The sequence below is a fragment of the Nycticebus coucang genome, chromosome 10 (genome assembly GCF_027406575.1).
Source record: "Nycticebus coucang isolate mNycCou1 chromosome 10, mNycCou1.pri, whole genome shotgun sequence".
In the NCBI taxonomy this organism is placed as follows: domain Eukaryota; kingdom Metazoa; phylum Chordata; class Mammalia; order Primates; family Lorisidae; genus Nycticebus; species Nycticebus coucang.
The window spans coordinates 10,779,967-10,800,704 of NC_069789.1; the positions used below are offsets into that span (position 1 = coordinate 10,779,967).

The 20,738-nt window shown below is 43.1% G+C and overlaps 1 long non-coding RNA gene across 1 annotated transcript; it reads left to right on the top strand.

Moving 5' to 3' along the window:
- Positions 1-6,445: 6,445 nt before the first annotated feature.
- LOC128597612 (uncharacterized) lies at positions 6,446-14,277 on the top strand. Its single transcript, XR_008383300.1, has 3 exons — positions 6,446-6,567; positions 10,542-10,595; positions 14,034-14,277. It is a non-coding gene; the product is annotated as an uncharacterized LOC128597612 (long non-coding RNA).
- Positions 14,278-20,738: the final 6,461 nt, after the last annotated feature.

Below are 20,738 nucleotides of genomic sequence, written 5' to 3' on the forward strand. Positions count from 1 at the left end.
CAGCAATTAACAAGCTGTGGTATATGTACACCGTGGAATACTATAGAGCCATTTAAAAAAATGGAGACTTTACATCCTTCGTATTAACCTGGATGGAAGAGGAAGACATTATTCTCAGTAAAGCATCATAAGAATGGAGAAGCATGAATCCTATGTACTCAATTTTGATATGAGGACAATTAATGACAATTAAGATTATGGTGGGGGTAGGGGAAGGGGAGAGCAGAGAGAAAAAAAAGGAGGGGGGTGGGGAAAGGAAGAGTAGAGAGAGGGAAGGAGGGAGGGGCGTGGAGCCTTGGTGTGTGACACACCTTTTGGGGGCAAGACATGATTGCAAGAGGGACTTTGCCGGGCGGCGCCTGTGACTCAGTCGGTAAGGCGCCGGCCCCATATACCGAGGGTGGCGGGTTCAAACCCGGCCCTGGCTGAACTGCAACAAAAAAATAGCCGGGCGTTGTGGCGGGCGCCTGTAGTCCCAGCTACTCGGGAGGCTGAGGCAAGAGAATCGCTTAAGCCCAGGAGTTGGAGGTTGCTGTGTGATGCCACGACACTCTACCAAGGGCCATAAAGTGAAACTCTGTCTCTACAAACAAAAAAAAAGAGGGACTTTGCCTAACAAACGCAATCAGGGTAACCTGGTTTATTGTACCCTCAATGAATCCCCAACAATAAAAAAAAAAAAAAAAACAGAGAGCTCTAGAGCAGAGAGGGAACCCCTGGAGAAATGGAAAAGTCTTCCCAGAGGTACTTACATGAAGGAAATGCCATAGTGAAGATCTGGAGTTTTTAGGTCAGGGAATAGCTATTATCAGCCTTCTAATGCCAGACACTGGCTAGATAGACTGGGGAACCCAGAGGTAAACAAGCTAGACCCAGTCACACCCTTTCGGAGTTTACAATCTAGAAGAGAGATTACTGTTAATCAAATAATAACACAGGACAAAAATTAAATTGTGGTAAGAGCTATTAAGGAAAAGTACAGGTAATTTAATAGTATACTTTCTGGGGTGCTAGGCAATATGGTGAAAATAAGAATAGGCTTCCCTGAGAAACTAACATTTGAGCAGAGACCTGGCGAACAAGAGGGAGAGGCCAGCAGAGGTGGGGACAGAAAGAGCTTTCCAGGCAGTAGTAGATATGCAAATTACTAATAGAAGAGAAAGCTTGGAGTTTTCTAGAAACTGAAAGGAAGCCTAGATAGGAAACTATAACAGCACCTTAAGACCAGGGCTGGACAGGTGGTCAGATCATATAAAATTTAGCCTTTTTAATTTTAATTTTTAATTTTTTTTAGAGACAGAGTCTCACTTTGTCTCCCAGGCTAGCATGCAATGGCCTTAGCTGAACTCACAGCAACCTCAAACTCCTAGGCTTAAGCCATCCTCCTGCCTCAGCCTCCCAAGTAGCTGGGAAAACAGGTGACTGCCACAACGCCCGGCTTATTTTTCTCTTTTAGTATAGATGGAGTCTCACTTTACTCAGGCCGGTCTCGAACTCCTGACCTCAAGGGATCTTCCTGTCTTTGGCAGAGTGCTAGGATTATAGCCACCATGCTCGGCCAAGATTTTGGCTTTAAGATCAGAACAATAGTAGCATAATAACACACACATACACATAATCACATGGAATTTGGATGGGGGTGGGTAGGAGAATTATGAATTTTAAAGTGCCTAGTGCTCAGCCTGAGGCATAAGAAAATTATTTATTCTCTTTCCTTCTGTGCCCAGCTTACATCCTTCCACCTGGCTGGTCTGCACCTTCATCTTGGTCTTCAGGAGTATGTTCTGTCCTGCTGGGTTTGATTTTGACTCCTAACCTAGGTTTTCAACTTGTCCCCTGCCTCTGTGACAACTTGTGATTTCTGTTATAATTTGCCATCCGGGTGTGGGAAAAGCTCATTCATTCAACTATCTATTCAATATATGCTTCCTAAACACCACTTTTGTGCAGAGATCCATTCCTCGCTGAGCTTACAGTGTTGCAAAGATATGAGGCACAGGCATAAAAATTATAATGGGGAACATTATACATTATGGTAGAGGTCCTAGATAGTGCAGTAAGGCAAGGGGAAAAAAAGATACGTTTGCGTTCATAGGACATTCAAAACTATTTTCAAGCAAATTACTAGAATTAATAAGAGACTTTACCACGGTAGCTGAATATAATAGCAATATACAAAACTCAGTTGTATGTCTATAAATCAGCAATAAAATATATTTTAAAAATAAGAAACAACTAACATAAATGTTTTAAAAGAGATGTAAGGGCGGTGCCTGTGGCTCAAGGAGTAGGGTGCTAGCCCGATATGCTGGGGGTGGTGGGTTCAAGCCTGGCCCCCGCCAAAACTCCAAAAAAGATGCAAGACTTCCACGGACAATATTTTAAAATTGTAAAATATTAAAAAATAAATTGTGAAAGAAAACCTAAATGAATTGAATCATATACAATATTTATGAATGGGAAGACCGAATATTGGAAAGATAACTTATTTTCCCAAGCTGGTTTTCAGAACTGCATATCCCGTGTATCCTAACCCTAATGAAAATCTTAGCAAGTTGTTTTTATAGAATTTGACAAGTTGCTTATAAAATGTTTATGTAAATACAAAGAATACCCCCAGACTCTCTTATTAAAGGAAAATATTGAAGTAGGAGGATGTGCTCTACCAGACATCAACATTTGTTTTAAATTATAGAATAGTGTGATATTACCCTGGAGGTAGACAAGTAGACCAGTGGAGCAGAACACAAAGGACAGGAAAGGATAAGCTTATACCTGGACACTTGACATATGGCAGAGGTCCATGGCAGGTTGGTGGGAGAGGAATGCCGTTCAATGATAAATTCCAGGTACACGAAAGCTCTACACATTAAAAGTAAAACTATCAGCTTTTAGGTGTTAATACAGAACATCTTCATAGGAGAAAGAAAGGTAATCTCTCCTAACAAATCAAAACTGAAAGATGCATGAACTTGATCACACTAAAATTAAGAACTCATGTTCACCAAAAGATAGAATGAAAATTATAAAAGGTCAAACCACAAGGTGGGATAACCAATAAATGTTTGGTTACAAATATTGTAATAAATCAAAAACATATAAAGAGCCATTTCAAGTCAATGAGGAAAAACTCGATCCAATAGAAAAAGTAGCCAACCCCAGCAAATTACCAAAGGGAAAAAAAATCCACATGGCTAACAAATAGGTGTGAGAGCCCTTTATTAGTAATGAGAGAAATGCAAATTAAAACCACAAACTGATAACATTGGAGATAATATAAAGAGGTGACACAAAGAGATAACACTCAGCAGATTGGCAAGAATGTGTTTAACAATAATATTTGCCAAATCTATTGGCAAAGATATTTAATAATGGAAAGCCTCACTCACTGTTAGTGAGGGGCTGGTGTCAATGGATAATAATTTATTTGAAAAGCAAATTGGCATTATCCACTAAGCTGAAGGTTTACATCACTTAAAACTCAGTTCTCTACTACCACTAGCTGTGTCTAGAAAAACTCAGGTACGTGCATATCAGGATATATGTACCACAATGTTTAAGGCAGATTTGTTTATAACAACACAAAAGTAGAACCAAGTCAACAAAAGAGCGGATAAATCAATTGGATCTTCCTTCAAGGAAAACGGACTGTTAATAAAAATAGATTCAGGTATTTGCAACAGGGTTGAACCAAAGGTATAAGACAGAAGAGTACGTGCGATATGATTTTTATTGATATAAAATTCAAAAACAAGTAAAGCCAAACCATTCGAAAGGGGTAAAACTATAAAGCCGGAAAAGGATTATCAGAAAATTCGCGTAGGGTAGAAGGAGAAAAATGTGATTAAGAAAGGGTAAGTGGGGAGCTTCAGCAGCCGGCAACCTTCTCTAACTCTTGACCTGGGTTGTGGGTACAATAGGTTCATTTAATTATTATTTCTTACACTGTATGTTGTATATGTGTACTTTTAATTTTTCTGAATGAATATCATATTTTTGGACACAATATTTTTTTAAATGACATGGATACTTTGAAAGCTCCCAGTGATTGCCAGTCTTCTGGAATCACTCTTCCCTTCACATGCTAAAGAGACAACAAGTCCCCATCAGGTGTGATGATGGGGAGTCTAGTCCTCATCAGGAGAAATGCTTTCAAGTCTCCTGATTAGTTACATGGCTTCTTACTCCAGACTGCTACCTCAGGCTGCATCTGGGCCACCTGACCACTGCCCCCCACGAGCAGTGATGCTGTTGCAACCAGGTGGCCCCAGAACAGAGGATTGGATGCTCTCCATGACCCTTGTTCCAAGCAGGGACTCAGCAGTCACCAAACTTTTTTTGGTCAACTTATCAGTGAAATATTTTTGAATGTGCACAAGAAATCTATAAATAGGTGTATTTACTTATAATTCTTATGCAAGTACTGCCATCCTTAGCTAACATTTGAAGTGGATATAAATCCATATTTCAAAATGTTGACTTTTGGGGTCAACATCTTGACAGATATAATTGATCATCACTAATTTTTTTTCCCTAAAATGTATTTGATGAAGACTCATCTTTCTGGGATTCAATTTCTCTGCATTATCAGCTTTGACTTTAATGTCTACCCGGTTTCTTTGCAGGAATCTTTTAAAACCACGTGTTCATTTTTTTGAGAGAGAGGTCATACAAGATAAAGTTGAAAATAAAAATAAATAAACAACACAAACATCTCATTTGTATCTCTAGCGAGAGTTGAAAACTACTTATAAATTCACTTAACAAGAACAGGATGCTTTGAGAAAGGAACGTGGTAAACAAACTGTGCAGATGAGGCAACAAGAAAGAGCCAACATATGTGAATCATATGATCGCCAAAGTGAAATCCAGTATCAAAGGTGGGGCATTTTCCCCACAGATGGAATTATGAGACATTTTAAACTCAGGAGCTGGTCTTACCACCTGTTTTCACATGTCCCCCATCCCACCACATGTGAAACAACAGCAGAGAAAGCCAACCTTTGGAGAAGAGCAAAAAAGTAAACAGTAAACACAGAGGAAAAACAAACAGAACAAGGGCACAGTCCGAATTCCTGACATCCTTCCAGTTCCTACAGTTCCTATTTTGTGCTCGTAGAGAAGCTCCATTGGGATACCTCAGTAACTTTTTAATACATTCCCCTCTTGGTTCAAAATAGGTCAAGTTGGTTTTTGTTAGAAAGAAGACAAAAGAGTCTAAACTAAGACGAAAGGGCTGGGGAACTGGAAGAAGATCAAGCCTCAAGTCCCCTGGGATCAAAACTAAACGGAGGTTCTGAAGAAGAATCTACTCCAGCGAGAATCTCGTGTCCTTGCTCTGATGGTTAACTTTTCCTAACTATTACGCTGACATTCAAATTACACAGTTGGACAGCAGATGCCCCACATGCAGTGTTTCCTGCATTTACATTTATTTTCTTAACATCTTGAAAGAAAGATGGGGCTTAGCCTGCCAAATCTCTAAGCACCTTATAATAACCTATTCAGACATCCTATGGAAGGATTAATTTAACCATCGCACACATGAATCCAGCAGCAAACAAACTAACCTACCTCTTCATGTATCCAAGGCAGCCTGGGAATTTTAAACCCAACTGTGGATTTACCTGAAAATTATATATTTTTAACCTTGAAGCCAAACTTGGGGGAAACAAAAATAAAACAAAACAACTCTGGAGAGAGAGAGAGCTCTAAATTAGTGTTTCGAATGAGAGACCATTACATCAGCCCCTCCTTCCGTTCCTTCCTCCTCAAGATGTTTTCTCAGAATGTCCTTCTGGAAGGTATTGGAAATGAGATGCAAAAAAGGGCCAATGATAAGGGAACCTTGGCTTCCTCTGATATGGGAAGAACATTGTGACCCTGGTATGTGATTCTGCTAAAGGAGAGAAATAGAGCTTTGGTGGGAGGAAAAGAGGGAAAAAGTTATCAAGAAAATGAACTCGTAAAATGGAAGACGCAGGTATTGGGTGAGGCAGCCTTCCTCACCCTAAAATCAGCTTTGCCTTTTTCAAATGCACAGTAACTTTTATTTTCCTTTGTTGATTTTGGTCTTGTTTGTTTGTTTGTTGGTTTGTTGCCTTCTCAACCCAGCCATAGTCTATGAATTTGTTGTTTAACCCAAATCCAATTGAGGGTTGCAGGAAAGAGGAGAGGAAACATCTCACACCCAAGTGGCCCACACCGTAAACAAAGGGGAGTCTCGCTGTGCCAGCTCTTGGCTTCAGTGAAGCCCAGCAGGAAGCCGATGTCCCCGTGCCAGGGAGAGGGCAGTCGCCGAAGCAGATGCTGGGCCCCTGAGAAGAACGATTGATTTCAGAAGCTTGAATTCCTCGGGGTGGCTGCCCTCCCCCTTCCTACTCTTGATGGGAGGGCAGAGGTGGCTGGGAGCTATGTTGTCCACTGCTGGCTGCCAGAGCAGCTCGAACTAGAAGAGCTGTCACCAGTCTCTGGCTCCAGGCAGGAGGATTGTTAGGAATCAGCATCGTCTACTTATGAAGATTTATGGAGAAGCTGACAAACATTAGGCTTTGAAACAGAACTCAGGTGAGCTCTGTCCCCTACTTGGAGGATTCTGGAAGGCAGTCTGGATGATCAAGAATGATTTCTTTTCCTCTCTGCTTCCCATTGGTATTCCAACCCTGGGCCTGGACCAGGAGAAAAAGCAAGGGAGAAGCATGGCTTTCTGGCTCTGCTCATTCTTCTTCACAGAGAAAGGGAGAGACTGGCAGTTTTTGTGGCATTTCACACGGAGGGGGAAAGGCCAAGATAAATGGATAGTTTCAAGGTCATTAGCTTTCTGAGCTCGCGGTGTACTTGTCTCTGCCAGAGGACTGCTTGGAGAGGTTATAAATGTTTTGCGGCTGGACCAGGGAGCCATTGTTGGATCTGGGGCTCAGGGACCTGCTGCCAGTGGCAAATCTGGACTCGGGGGGCTATGGAGTGTGCCTTCTCTCCCTTCACACGTTTGCCATGAAAGAACCTGGGCCACAAAATGTGGAGTGGAGATCTTGGAAAGCTTTGGAGTCTCCCAGCATAGGCAACGTAGAAAGGAGGGAGCTGGAAAGACAGTCCAGGGAACAGCCCAGAAAGTCTCCACTGGCATTCTATCTTTTTAACACAAGAGGAAAAAAAAAAAAGACAAATGAGAAATGCAAATCCTCAAAAAGAAGAGGAGGCAGAGTCCGCGTCCTGATGACGAGAGGGGTGGAGGCCAGGAAGGCAGGCAGGCTGGAAGGATATGGGGTGAGAGCCGGGATGGCCCCCCTTGTTACTCCACGGTGATTGGCTTCTAGTTTTGTTGCTTGTAATCACTTTCTGCACCCTCTAAGTTCTCTTTCTGACTATACTGTATCCTCAGGTCTCTTTTTAAATTCAAAATGTTTATTGTGCCTCTAAACTTTGGACAGGAAAAAAAAACGAGGTTAAAGGTTTGACTATTTACATCTTTACAAATTTACCTCAGAGCCTTGAAATTGCACATGTATACATTTTACATCAATGTGTGCATGCTGTATTGCGTCCTGCTTATCTTCATGACATAATTTTTATTTATGTGTATCTATCCATGTATTACCATACATCCTGTTCTCTTTTTTTTTCTGAGACAGAGTCTCACTCTGTGGCCCTCGGTAGAGTGCCGTAGCATCAGCTCACAGCAACCTCAAACTCTTGGGCTTAAGCAATTCTCTTGCCTGAGCCTCCCAAGTAGCTGAGACTAGTTACCCACCACAACACCCAGCTATTTTTTTTTAGCGAGGAGATCTCACTCTGGCTCAGGCTGATCTCGAACCCTGAGCTCAAATAATCCACCCGCTTTGGCCTCCCAGAGTGCTAGGATTATAGGCGTGAGCCAAGCCCTGCGCCTGGCCACCTGGATTCCATTCTTACCTCTCAAGTGGCCGCAGAATGAGTCGCTGTAGTGTTATCTTAGGGTTTTGGTCATTTTACTATTCCTGGATATTGAGGTTGAATATCCGATCTATACATCTACATTTGTAATTTCATTCCAAGATGTCTATGCCCTATACCAGACCAGTACATTTTTCATAATTGGTGAGCCCTACCTCGGCACATCATTTTATCTAATGTCTATAGTTTACATTAGGGTTCACTCTGGGTGGTGAACATTCTGTGGGTTTGGACAGATAGATATATCTAATGACACATATCCACCACTATAGTATTGTACAGAGTAGTGTCACAACCCTAAAAATCCTCTGTGTATTTTCCCTGAATATTTATATATCTCTATCTATAATTTCATCCCAGGATGAAATTTAAAGCACATATGTGTATATATAGGATGTGTATTTTAAAAATTTCTTTTTATCTTTAGGTAGAGTCTGTCCTCTTTTTTCTTTTGTATTACTTCTCTGGGTTATATTCTTAGAGATTTGATTACCAGGTCATAAGTTATATGTCTTTCATAGTCCTTGTTGCAAAATACCACCTGGTTCTCCAAGAGACAGAAACTCTGATAATTCAGTGTTGGTAGCAGCCTCCAAATGAAAGAGTTTCCTCTCATCACAGTCAAAATTGATTTTTCTTATTTTTTACTTGCTTTTACAAAGCATCTCCTCTTCCATTTCTCTTTTTCATCCTTTCCCCCAACATTCTATTCTCTGAGTTCAATATCTCCTGTTCTTTTTTGTTGTTGTTGTTTTTTGCAGTTTTTGGCTGGGGCCGGGTTTGAACTTGCCACCCCCGGTATATGGGGCTGGCGCCCTACTCCTTAAACCCTAGGTGCCACCCCAACATCTCCTGTTTTCTGTCCTCACAACTTGTTGTGTAATGAAGCCTCTAGCACCCACGAATCTACCACCCCACGGAATGGCTGACAGAGGTGCTTACTACCAGCCAGTTAAAGAAGCACCTTTCTTTTGAGGCTCAACTCCAGATATGGTGTTTTCAGGCAGAAGGGCCTCCTTGCTTCTGTGGTATGCTGAGCCTGGAAGTTTTCCAAACCTCAAGGTTGGTGAAGGTGAGGCACGTGCTGTCCACCCAGTTCTTCTCTTGGGATATTGGAAGGCAGAGGAGCAAGGATGGTGTGATCTCCAGAGGGCTGCAGCTCCCCAGGGGTTTGCTGCTCAGAACAGATTCTGGAGGCTGGCTGGCCCCTACCTGTGACTATCCTTCCCTGCCATTTAAGGTGTGGGCACATTGCTTCCATTGAGAAAAGTAGGAATAGGCAATTCCCAACACGTTCTGCAGGCCTGAAAAATTACACTAGCATGGTTTATTCTTGGGTGGGGAGGAACAGAGTTCAGGGGCTTGGAGAGAAGACTCAAACCAGAGATTTCTTGCAATGTGGTAACTCTCCTGGATTCTGGATTTCCCAGGGACATCCTTCCCTTACAGAGTTGATCAGTTTGAGATTTAACCAATGGGCAGGCATGATTGAAGTAAAAATCAAGAACAAAAACAAAAGCTGGAAGTGGCATTTCCTGGGTCCTTGGTACCTGTTGTTATTTGAGTATTACTTGGATCTGTCTGTTGCTATGGGTTTATCATGTCCATAAATGTGCTATCTGAGCAATTTCATTTGTGGGCACCGTAAAAAAAGCAGCTGAGACTTCTAAAGCAGATGATATGACTAGCATTTAAAGGACCTGCAGAGTTTCAGTTGGAGCAGAACCTGTCACTTCCTCGGCGAGCGTCTTATCGGATCTGCCCACGCTCTGTGCCCTGTGCAGCATGGGTGGCAGAGGAGGCTGCAGTAAGCAGTTGTTGAACAATGAATAAGCGTATTGTCCTCATTTTAGTGATCAGGAGACCTCAATCAAAAAGAACATTCAGCAGCTTTCACCAGGGAACATGGTGCTTACCGGGAAGCTACCCTTTGGCCCGGCTTTTCCCACTTTCCTGTGTTATGAGATGATGAAGACTAACTTTTGTTCATGCTTTCATAGGACTAATTTGAGAAATTAAACTAAAGCAACATAAAGAACTTATTCACCCTCTGGGTAGCAAAGCATTCGGGCAGTGGTTCTCAACCTTCCTAATGCCGCCACCCTTTAATACAGTTCCCCTGGGTGGCGACCCACAGGTTGAGAACTGCGGCAGTAGGCTAAGGCAGGGGCAAATTCTGGAATTCATCTCCCAGAGGAGATTTTATTTTTAAAGAGAGAACAGACTAATCATCTGTTCTAGACAGTATTACCCTATCACTTAGCATGTGTGTAGCTTTACACTATACACAGAGCACATTCATTTGCATAACCTCATTTGATTCTCATAACAACTCCATCGCTGTGGGTGATTGTGTCACATTTACTGATGAGGAAACAGGGGCAGACGGCTGTGTTCTCCCTATGATCACACAGCTATTAAGAGAGGGAGAAGATTGGAATATCCAGTGTTTCCTGTAAGCAGCCAACACCAGGGATTAGGGCCAGATCCCCGAGATTGTAGTGGCCTGGGGATCATGATAATCGCCAACATTACTTAAGGGCTTATGTTCTAGCATACCATAGGATAACTCCCCTGATTCTTATGCCACTCTCATTTCCATTTTTCAGATGAGAAAACTGAGGCATAGAGAAAACAATAGCTCGTTCAAGCTCACCCAGCTGGTAAGTTGCAGAGGTGGGACTTGAACCCACAGGGTTCACCTCATGGAACGTTTCCATGAAGAAGTGATGATGCTGTGATTGTGGTTACCACATGGGATCTGGAGGGTGACCGCAGCAGAGGGTGCCTCAGAAAGCAGGAAAACACCTTACCCACAGAGGAACTGATCTCACAGGTCAGAAGCCTTTGCCACTGTAAGTCCCCAACTCTCCAGAGCAGAGAGGAACAGCAGCATTTAAAAAACTGAGGCAGGGCAGCTCCTGAGTGGCTCAAAGGAGGAGGGCGCCGGCTCTATATGCCAGAGGTGGCGGGTTCAAACCCAGCCCTGGCCAAAAACTGCAAAAAAAACAAAAACAAAACTGAGGCAAAAATACGGGAGAAAGAACTGGGGGAAGTGTGCCCTGCTGCTCAGCCCTAGACGACAGTTGGGGCTTCTCAAAGGGCAGAGCGTTGGGAGCAGCACCCCCAGAAATGTGCAGCACGGCTTAGCAGGTCCTGAGGCTGGGCGTGGGCCTGAGGAGTGTCCTTAAGAGACAAGAGGCAGCCGTACAAAACTACAGAAACTGTCCCTAACCAGCACATTAATAGCTAATAACCCTCACACGGCGGGGGGCTCCCTTAGCCCAAAGAAAAAGAATGGCTTTTGCATTTTTCATTGAAACTTCTTGCTGTGGGCTGGGAGCTGCCATCCCCCAAATGTCAGAGAGGGGACAGGGGTCTGGAGAGCTGCTGGATGAAACGACTTGGCTCTTGCAGCGGAAGGTAAATTGGCCCCGCTCCCCGAGGCCTGGGCTGCTGAGGGAACACGCATGACTGCTCCCAGCAGCGCTGTGGGCTCTGACACCGAGCCCGGGGAGGCCTCGCGGCTCAGAGATTGGCGATTGGCGCTGAGAGCCCGGAGTTGGACAATCGGACTGCTCACAGTTGGTCCACCGTGGGCTGCTGCTAGTTCCGGCTTGTGCTGAATGCCATTTATTCCTTTTTACAATCCTCTCTGTTCACGGTTCCCTCATCTTCCCTTCTGTTTCCATTCCCATCGTGTGCAAAGGATGAGGCTGCATATTCCAGGGTGCCTTCCCCACTATCCAGCAAATTCTCTTATCCATTCATTCATCCATTATCAGTCATGATCATCTATTGTGTCCTTTACTGGCCCCTGTCTACATGCCAAGCCCTGTGCCAGCCCCCGGTATACAAAGAGCAACTATAAGCACAACACAACACTTCCCCTTGAGGGGTTTCCAGACTTCATCTGGGAGGTCAGAAGCAGAAAGCTGGTTCAGCAACAAAAGAGTTGAGCAAGGAACTGTGAACCACAGTAATGAGTAAAGCTAGAAGAGAGGGCTGATTCTAGTTACCCAACAGTCCCTAGGAAAACAGCTTTGGTTGCTATCCCCTAATGTAACCATCTTGTGACTTCCCTGTGTCTTGGGAGAAGCAACAGGGGCTGAAATGGGAGCAGAGATTGTCCCCTCAAATAGATGAGAGGTTCTGGTCAGCTGTTCCACTGATGACCGTAGAAGTGGACCGTGAAGACTTGGTGAAAAGACTCAACAAAGAATTTCCACAGAGAGATGGGCCAGCTGAACCGCGATTCTTGATGAAGGATTATGCTGAGTTTTTGTTGTTGATGGGCTTCTGGGTTTTTTTTTTGTTTGTTTCTTTTTTTTTCATTTATTTAAAGACAATGGATGGAGAACCAGAGCTTTGCCTGGCATTCCTGGCAAAGTGAAGCTATGCCAGGCCTGCGCGAGACAGCTCAGTGCAGCTGGAGTTGGTGTCTTAGATTTGCCTGATCATGCACAGGGCAAGTACCTGGAGAAAAAGGATGTGTAAACTGTGATGGGGACAGAGGAAGGGCCTGCCTAAGTGTGCACACCCCACACCTGGACAGAGGGAGAGCGCTGAAGGGGGAGGAGGGATATTCCCAGTGCAGGGTGAGAGGAAAGTGCTGGAAACTTCTGGCAGCTTCACTGTTGGCTGAGAGCTTGTGCAGGAGGGGATGAGATGGTAGGTTATGTCCCACTCACAGAGCTCAGAGTTTAAGGCCTTGAACGAAACTTTGAGAACATATAGGCTTCTTCTCTTATTTTGCAAAGAAATAAACAGGAAGGTAAAGTGACTTGTCCAAGGCCACAGGGAATTAGAGACATAGCATAGATAATTATTCCCCAGAACCATCTTCCTGCTGATCGCTCAGGTCTCTGTTGAGAGCTATTTCTGTCATATCGGTGCTCTGGGGGCAGTGATCGGCAAACTCCTGGTAAAGGGCCAAATAGTGTTTTAGACTTTGTGGGCCATACAGCTTCTGTGGCCGTGACTCAACTCTGCTGTTGTGGCCCCAAAGAAGCCACTGACAGTGCCCAGATAAATGTGTATGGCCATGTCCCAATAAAATTTTATTTAAAAAAATAGGTGGCAGTCCTGATTTGGTCCACAAGCCATAGTTTGATAACCCCTGCTCTAGATGTTTCTCTTCCTGAGACATACCCTCCATAGTAAGGAAAAGGTTATTATTTAGAGCCAATGATTGGTTTACAGGACAAAATTTTATCTCCCGAAGTTCAAGGCATTAGAGCAGCCACAGCTCTGTGCTGCATCCTTAAAGGAGGAAATGGCATTGTAGGTTGTCAATTTTGTGAACTTGAATGAAAAGAAATTATTTATGGAAAGAAAGGGTGAGAGATAATCCTGATGATTATTAATACATTCCAGCTCCGTAAGAATCACTAATGATGGGTGATGCTCACCCGTGGAGGGCGGGTAATGCATGTCAACCTTCCCCAGCAAGCCTCCCCTTGGTTTGAGGAGGGGGTCAGATTATAGTTGATTGAAGAACAAAAACAGGTAATTATTCCCCAGGACCATCTTCCTCACCCTCTTAAAGGCAAATGGGGTTTTTTTTTTTTTTTTTTGTACAGAGTCTCACTTTACCGCCTTCAATAGAGTGCCATGATGTCACAGGATTCACAGCAACCTCTAGCTCTTAGGCTTCCGCGATTCTCCTGCCTCAGCCTCCTGAGCAGCTGGGATTACAGGCGCCTGCCACAACGCCCAGCTATTTTTTGGTTGCAATTCAGCCGGGGCTGGGTTTGAACCCACAACCCTCAATATATGGGGCCGGCACCCTACTCACTGAGCCACAGGCGCCACCCGGCAAATGGGTTTTTAAAAACTCAATCAATAGCTTGAAGGTTTCTGGCCATGTTACAAGTCAGTCCAAGGGCAAGGTGAAAGGAAAAAGGAAAACCTTCAGGGAGAAGTAGTGTGACTCCAAGGAGCCCTTAACACAGTTGTATATTAAATAAAAGGAAAAGGACTCCTTAAGACCCTGTAATGCGGGTTCAGATGAGTTTCCAAGTTTGGAATCTCCGGATTCTTGATTCTTGACATCTCTAAAGCAATGGCAATTTTCATTAATGGCTTCTTTTTGTCTTAAGAATTCATCTCTCTCTGGTGGATGGTATCTCCTCTTCTTCATAAGAAGCATGGCCTTTAAAACTCAAAGGTTCAAGGAAGATGGAGACTTTACCTCTTTCATGTTCACATGGATGGAGCTGGAACATATTCTTCTTAGCAAAGTATCTCAAGAATGGAAGAAAAAGTATCCAATGTACTCAGCCCTACTATGAAACTAATTTATAGCTTTAATATGAAAGCTATAATCCAATTATAGCCCAAGAATATGGGGAAAGAAGGAAGGAAGGGGAGGGAAGGGGAGAGGATGGGCAGAGGGAGGGTGATTGGTGGGACCACACCTACAGTGCATCTTACAAGGGTACATGTGAAACTTACTAATTGTAGAATATAAATATCTTAACACAATAACTAAGAGAATGCCATGAAGGCTATGTTAACCAGTTTGATGAAAATATTTCAAATTGTGTATAAAACCATCACATTGTACCCCATGACTGCATTAATGTACACAGCTATGATTTAATAAAAAAAAAAAAAACTCAAAGATTCAAAGTTTCCTAATTAAAATACACCCAAAGGGCTCTTTGTCTCATGGTGTTTGGCTCACTTAAAAATATCTAGAAGGTAAAGAGTAATGGAGATTAACTTGATCACCCCTTCCAGTTCTGAAACTAAAGCCTATATAATTCCAGCTTCTCCTAACTTACTGGTTTTCCACCATGGACCTAACTAAGAGTTTTTGGAACTGGGTGGACACAAAGTTCTCCTGGCATCTTCTAGCCCTTGTCACCTCATCCAGGAGCAGGGAGGAAAGTGGTGGCTTCCAACTGTAGCTTTAGTTATTTTGTTTTTTTTTATTTTTTTTTGGCCAGGGCTGGGTTTGAACCCGCCACCTCCGGCATATGGGACTGGCGCCCTACTCCTTGAGCCACAGGCGCTGCCCGCTTTAGTTATTTTGGAATTGCTTATCAGATTCCTTCAATGAGCCACTCAATGGAACACAAGTATAGCTTTATAGATAGGTTCAAAACAAATCGTTTTGCATGACTCCTTCAAGAGCTTATGGGAAAAGCAACTGAGGACAGCTACTATTACAAGCATCTATCTGAGAAGCACCTATCTGAGAAGCGTGGTGCTGCTGGTGCCAGCTAGAGCTAAGTTTTTAAATCAGCTCATGCCCAGACACCCTGATGCTCAGGCTTTAAGCCTTTGAGTTTCTGCTGCTTTGGGGAACACCTCCAGCACTCACTGTATCTGTTGCCCGCCTTCTCTCTTTTGGACCAGTTTCTCATCCTCATTAGGTTATCTCAACTTAACTTTGGATTCTGCAAAGTGCATTTTGATTGCTAGGAGCTGATTCCTTTTTATCCAAGTAAAAAGAATATGGAAACAATTCTGCCTTGCCCTTCATGTTTGATTGATACTTTTCACTTTGAAAGCTAATTATATCTGCTGTGAAGGAAAGATGGAATTCAGAAATATGGGTGTTCTTTTCATAAATTTTCACTCTGAAATTTCAGGTCATCTGTTCCGTTTTTTCATGCCTCAGTTTATATCTACCAGCCAAGGTAATGTGCCTGGTCCTCTAAGAAGAGTGAGTTATGGAACTGAGTTATTGTAATGCACGGTCCACAGAATCTCTGTCCAGGAAGGATGTCACCCTGTCTGAACCTTCACTTATTGCAGGGACGGTCTTCACAGTTTTCTGCCCCCACGTAACTCTTCCAGGGACCAGGGCCCTCCTTAGGCAAGGCAACCATTTCATTTCTGAACAGGTGAAATTGTTAGAACATCTTCTTTCTACCCAGCTTCCTAACATATTTACCTATTCATTTTAGTTCTGCCTTTTAAAGCAAAGCACAACAGACAGAACTTTTCTTTCTTTTTCTTTTTTTTTGAGACAGAGTCTCACTATGTCACCCTCGGTAGAGTGCCGTGGCATCACCACTTACAGCAACCTCCAACTTTTAGGCTTAAGCAATTCTCTTGCCTCGGCTTCCCAAGTAGCTGGGACTACAGATGCCCCCCACAATGCCCGGCTATTTTTTGATGTTGTTGTTGTCATTGTTGTTCAGCAGGCACAGGCCAGGTTCGAACCCTCCAGCCCCATTGTATGTGGTTGGCACCCTAACGGCTGAGCACAGGTGCCGAGCACAGATGGAGCTTGTCTATATTTCAACTCTTTGGGCTTGACGTCTTTTTTATAGGCGTATGTTTAAGTTATTTGAGGTGCTTTATAGAAGAGCATTTTGACAAAATAAATTTGTGGTTACGTTTGTCATGTACACTCCCGTTATGCACAAACTCCCAATAAAACAATGGTATATTCTGGTTAAGTGGGAATCCCAGTGGGGTTTGTTCAATGAGCTTGTTCAATACATTCATGTTCCGAAACACAGGTAACCCGATTTCTGTACCATACATCACTAAACCCTGCCTGGATGATAACTTTTCTCTCATCTGAAATGTTTATGCAACTAATGAGATGGCTGTATTTTAAGAGTCTGGCCAGGAAGTAAAGGACCAAAGAATCTTTCTAAAGCTTCAGATGAGACACCTTGGATATGTTACTATATGGTAGCATTTAACATCAACACTGCCAGTTAGAAAAGGTTTCTCTTTCAGCCTTTATCTTTAGGGCTGGAAGAACTATTGTTCATTTATTTGTTCAGCAAATATTTGTTGAATGTCTATTACATGCCATGAAATATCTTGGATGTTTGTATCATCTCAGACAAAACCCCCAGTTCTTGTAAAGCTTATATTCTGGTGTGAGGACTTTAAAGATGGGCATTACAATATTATAATAAGTACATTCCTTATACATTAAAAGGTGGTAAATTTTTTAAAGGGTAAAAAAAAAAACAGGACAAGGTTAGGATCAGGAATATGGGGGGATCAGAGTGGAAGTGATGATTGTAAACAGGGTGTCTGGGTGGGCCTCAGAGAGCATGTGGCAACCAAAGATTTAGGAGGAATGGCTGGGGAGATAGGAAGAAAACCAAGAGACGGTAAAATACAAAACTGCTCTCCTGGGTATTTTAGCAGTCATAGCAGGAATTATGGAGGGCTGCCTTTAAGATGCTGCTTGTGATTTGATCACTATAAAGCCAAGCTTTGAGAAAGGACATCTTGCCTTGGTGTGGGTGCAGCTTTTCATGCAGAGGACAAAGACAAGCTTTCTACCGGGCTGAGTGGACGGCGCTCTGAGGGTAGAGTGATACAGGGCCAAAGGTAGTTTGTGACCCCTGGAAGATGTCAGGGGCAAACCTGCAGGGTCAGATTCACAATCCAGGTGAGCTGTATGAGGCAAGGAGGAGGCTGATCCAAGATGCCACCTCCCCAGGGCAGGACAGGAGAAAGATCCCCACCCGTGTAAGCAACTCTGGGAAAAAGGCAGAAAAAGGAATTCCTCGTCCTTCTTATTTTAACCGAGGGGGTAGTTAAAATGTACATCACGGGCTAGATGGCTCTGAACTAGTTTGAAAGCAGATTAAATCAGAGAGATAAATCAGGGTGAGAACCTGCACCCCAGACACCTTCCCCACAGTAAGCAGAGAAGGAGGTGTTTGCACATTTCTTCCATTTCTATCATGGTTAGAAATGTTGGCAAGGGGGTACCCAGGCCCCAAATGCTAAGGAAACTTACTGTTGCTCCAATAGACAGAACATAGACTCAAAAGCACGCCTTGGGTCTCAAAATAGAAAAGATGGAGCATTTGTCAGAAGAAACCATCGTATCAAGGGTTTAAGGTCTGCTGAAAGGAGATCAAAACTGAGGAGCACTTAAAAGGCACTGTCTTGTTCTTTGAGTCTTTGGAGCCATCGTTCTGACAGATCTCTACTGTGGACTATGGACTGCCCTGATGTTCCCTCCACCACAGGACAGCTTTCTTGAGCACCTAAATGAGCTTTGTGTGCTTTATTGTGAGGGGCCTACAGAGAATCCAGCGAGCTGGGGGACTTAGGTTATAGGGATGCAGCGTCTAATGAATAGAATCTCCCACCCCCACCCCCACGCACACACACAGTGTGTTTATTCTTAAGGACTTGGAACGGCTGATTCCAGCTATTAGGCCCAAGGTTTTTAAGAAGCCCATAAAAATACGTGAGAACTGAAACATTTATTGGCCCCCAAAGAAAACTATAAACTTGCAATTAATAAATATTTCATTTGTAGACGGGACATTATGATGACTTCAAGGGCTAAGTTTAGTACTAATAAAAATGACACTGCGCTTGAAAACAATGTATAGATTTTCTCTCTCGCAAGAATCCCTAAGTAGGCACAAGAACTTGCCAGGAAACCACTGCCAATCATGATTTAAATTATTCATAGCCAAAAACTTTCAAAAGCAAAAATCACAATTTTAAAATTTATTTTTATAGCAAAAAAAAAAAAAAACCCTTTATGTTGAATGTGGGATGTGGGTACATTTTAATATGTGCATGATGGAGTGGGGGTAGGACCTCCAAAAGGGAGAAAGTCTAGGACTGAGAAGTGGCGACATAGTCCTGACCTGAGGTTATATGTTGTATGTCAAAGGAATGAGCATCTGTTTAATTTCACACTTGGGAAGCTAGAGGTATGTACGGATAAAATAGCAGTTCCATTATTAGGCTTTAAAGAAAAGGTCTGTAGTTCATGCGCCAGGGTTCTGGGTTAGCAAAGCGACTTTGCTCCAGCTTCCTGGGGGCCAGCTCTGCCCAGCCTCCCACCCTCACCTTAACCTCCCTCCTCTCTCCATCTCACGGCCTCATTCATTTACTTCAGTAGCTCCTTTCTGGAACAAATTCTCACACAGCAATCCCTTCCAGAATGCTACAGTAACAGAGTTCTCAAAGGCTTTGATTGATGGGGTTTGAAACACTCTTTCTTTTTGGAAATATTTATATTTGATCCCTTTTGGACAGACTGCACATAACGAGAGCTTATCGCATTGCTGGAAATTATGGGCAGACTCTCTGAGACAGGAACCCTGAGTCTGCCGAACCTGGAGAGACCAAAGATTAATATCCATTTGTTGTCCTCAACCCCTGATAGCTGTAAATAACGTTTGGAAAAGATTGGGGTGCATCATGATCTATGACACGGTGGCGACGAATCTGGTTGTTATGTCTTCCACGGCAATTTATCATTCTCTGCTCTGACACAAATCATGGTCCTTACCTGACACTCTGGAATGTATCATCTGCTGACTGTAACAGTGATGAATTTGTGTTTATATCATAACATGTTTAACCTGAGCTGGACCTGACCTCTTGCTCCAATTTGGAAATGTATTGAATATATATATATATATATGTATATATCTTGTTGTTGTTTGTTTGTTTGTTTTTTTGGTAAACCCCTTTGGTTTTGTCAGTTTTTATTATTATTATTATTATTAATTTTTTTTGGTTTTTGGCCAGGGCTGGGTTTGAACCCGCCACCTCTGGCATATGGGACCGGCGCCCTACTCCTTGAGCCACAGGCGCCGCCCTCGGTTTTGTCAGTTTTTAATAAGAAACAGTTTTCTACTTTTTGAAGTGGGGGGACTAATAAATGGTGCAGATGGTGAGGTTAGATTTTAGATGAAAACATTTTCTCAACTGTTTTCTTACCTGTTATCCTTTTACCATGAGTAACAAGCATCCTCAGAGCTATTCAGTGGAGGAAGGCCTTGGGAGTTTGCTTTTCCGAGACCTGAGAACCAAGAAGGGTCTACTCATCTCTCTCTGGGTCTTTATTTGAAATGTGTGTGGGCTTTTGTGGACAAGTGTTTGTGTCTGTGTAGATACCCACCTGTCCCGTGAGTGGTGCTGACAATGAACCAAGGCCTTTTCCCGCTGCCCTTTAATGTAATCATTTTCTCTGAAACAGGATCCAATGGTTTAAGAAGACCTTTGGGAAGTTCTACATGATAACTCCGTACTTGTGTGTGTGTGTGTGTGTGTGTGTGTGTGTGTGTGTGTGTGTGTATGCGTGAGAACATTCCTTTCTGTGAAGTATGGGAACTGTACAAAATACATAAAATAAAAATAAAAAATAATTGAGAATTTCACTATTCCTCTCTGAAATGATCTTTGTATTCTATTCAAATTGATTGGATTTTTTTTTTTTTTTTTTTTTTGCATTTTTTGCAGTTTTTGGCCAGGGCTGGGTTTGAACCCGCCACCTCCAGCATATGGGGCCGGTGCCCTACTCCTTTGAGCTGCAGGCGCTGCCCTTGGTTGGATTTTTAATTCATACGAGGAACCCAGGGATCTTGAATTAGGGAGTAATATTGGAGTCACAACTATTCACATATACATGAGTAACTTAGAAAACAAATGCATTTTTAGACCAAAAACTTTTTTTTCAGGTGTTTGTTCTACCTTCTCAGTTCTGAGACATAAATGCAAGAATGCTCTAACCTTGGCAAAGCAGTGAGGAGGAGGAGAATTTTTTTCCTAGTGTTCTACCTTGATTAGAACCTTGCCCCCTCACCCGCTCCCTAGGCACTGGCTCCAAGTTCACTGCATCTGATGCCCTCATGGTCTCCTTCTCACTCACAAATTGTTCTTTATTTTCAGATGCTTGTCAAAGAGCTCAGATGACACATTTGCCTGTAATAATGTGCTGAAGCCATATGCATTTTAGCTGAAGCCTCCTGGAATCTGCTTTTGTGCTACGGAAGCCTGCAAGGGGCTTGAGTGTTCATACAGGGAAGAGTGAAAGCCCGCTGTATCAGTAATGGTCATCC